Consider the following 2,428-nt stretch of genomic DNA (forward strand, 5'->3'; position numbering starts at 1 on the left):
CTGAGTAGGAGATAATTTTTCTAAATGAATCATGTCACTTTTAGCTAGACCAGGGCTCACTGATACTTTTAGCTCACTTTTACTTTCATGGTTTGAACAAGGCTGAAATAGTATCAAAGACCCCAAGTTATCTAAACACACTGTGCTACTGAGGGCATGGGGAAATAGAAACTCTCATACATTGGTGGTGGTGGTGTGAATTGAAACTTCCTCTTTGAAGGGTGATTTGGCAATATCTATTAAAATTAAAAATGCCCAGTTCTTCTGCTTCTGGGAATGTACCCAATAAGTACAATTCATGCAGGCAAATATCTAGTCATCGCAGCATAGTTCGCAGAGGCAAAATGATGGAAATAACCCAAATGCCCATCAATAAAGTACTGCTTAAAAAATTATGGTACACATATACAATAGATTATGTAATCATTTATTTATTTATTTGGTGGCTGGCCAGTACCAGGATCTGAACCCCCGATTTTGTAATCTTTGAATGAGAATTATTGGTAACAACCAATATGGAACAATCTCCAAGATATATATCTTAAAGTAAGTTACATATAGTATGCTACTATATGTGTTAAAAAAAGGCATACATATGGTTTTACAGGCAGATAATCCTTCACTGGAAGGATATTGATAGCATTAAATATTATCTGTCAGACATTGTTCTAAGAGCTTTTCATAAATTAATATTTAGTCCTCACAACTTTATTAAGGTAGGTGATATTCTAATTTTACAGATTAGGAAACCAAGGCACACAGAGATTAAGTAACTTGCATGAAGGCACAAGAATCTAGTAACAATGGTTACTTTACTTCTGGAGAGGGGAACGGAAAGACTAAAGGTCAGAGGAGGCATATTTTCATTGTACATCTTCAGCTGTGTACATGGTTTGCCATGTTTATGCATTACTTAAATTATATTTACAGCTATCTGTACCATTAAGAAGTTCAGCAAAAGACTATCATAAGCACACTATTCAAAAGACAGTTAATCTTACTAATGTTCAAGAGATATGCAAATTAAAGTATTGTCTCTTAGCTTCAGAAAGATTCGAAAGATTGATAATGCTCACAGTTGGGGAGTGTGAGGAAATGGGGACTCTCATAGACTATTATGAAGAGGATAACGTGACAGAACTTTTTGGAAGCAAAGTCTGGTCATGGATTGCACTAGTTTGCTAGGGCTACTCTAACAAACTACCACAAACTGGGTGGCTTAAACAACAGAAATTTATTTCACAGTTCTAGAGGCTAGAAGTGTGAAATCAAGGTGTTGGCAGGATTGGTTCCTTCTTTTTATTTTATTTATTTATTTTTCCGTGTTGAGCTCTGTGTTGGAGGATTGGTTCCCTCTAAGGGCTTTGAGGAAGACAATTTCCCTAATTGTCTCAAAAACATCTTTTAGAATTGGTTTGTTCGAAACACTGTCTAAACAACGTCCACACACACTACATTTGGTTGCTGTGTCTTTAGGGTTTTCTAAATTAGAACAGCCCGCCCTCACTTTTTTTTTTTTTTTTGATCCCATTATTTAACGTTGCAGAACTTATTGGGAGAAAAAAAAAAAAACTATCACGCATATTTTAAAGGAACCTAATACTGTATATCTTGAGGTCCTGAAATCTGGTCTTATTTCGAAATTATGCAAATGGTTATAAAGACACAGTACTTCCAAATTCTTATAAACCTCTTACGGTAACGCCTAGCTTCGTACTCATCTTACGACTGCCCCAGTACAATTTAGCAACCCCACAATCCCGGTCTCCGTAGATAGAGTTCTCCGGTAGGGGGCAGGATTACCTCCTTCTGGAGGCCAAGAGCCCAGGGAGCCCCTTCCAAAAATGATAACCAAATGAAACAAAGATAAGCAAGTGAAAAAGATTCCTCTGAATACAAAGACAAATATTGGAAATTGCTAGAGAATGTGGTGTTGAGGAAACATTACAGAATTAAACAACACACACCGGGGAGATTTTGCTTTAAAGGGTAATCAGACTTGGCTTAAGTGCGGGGAAGAGTCCATACATGGAAATGGAGAGGCGGTGGACGAAGACTTGGATAAACAGCAGCGAGCTGCCAGACAGGGGTCGAAACCTGCTTGGACACTCCGCCAGGGGACAGAAACCGAGACTCGAGAACGAGCGGAGAGGGCAGCGAGGGACGCGAGCACATCTCAGCGAGGAACTCGCGGCGTTGGAGAGGCAGCACTGAAACCAGTTTTTCCGCGACTGCAACAATCCGGAAGAAGGGCTCGGAACCGGACAACGAGCCACCGCCCGCCAACCTCACCACGCCCAGGGCAAAATGCAGGGCGCGCCAACAGCAGGTGACCCAATCGGCAAGTCGTAGCTTTGGCACGTCATGTTCGGCATCCACGCACCTCCGCCGCAATAAGTAGTTCCTGGCCACGCCGACTTCGTAGGGA

The sequence above is a fragment of the Cynocephalus volans genome, chromosome 10 (assembly GCF_027409185.1).
Source record: "Cynocephalus volans isolate mCynVol1 chromosome 10, mCynVol1.pri, whole genome shotgun sequence".
Lineage (NCBI taxonomy): Eukaryota > Metazoa > Chordata > Mammalia > Dermoptera > Cynocephalidae > Cynocephalus > Cynocephalus volans.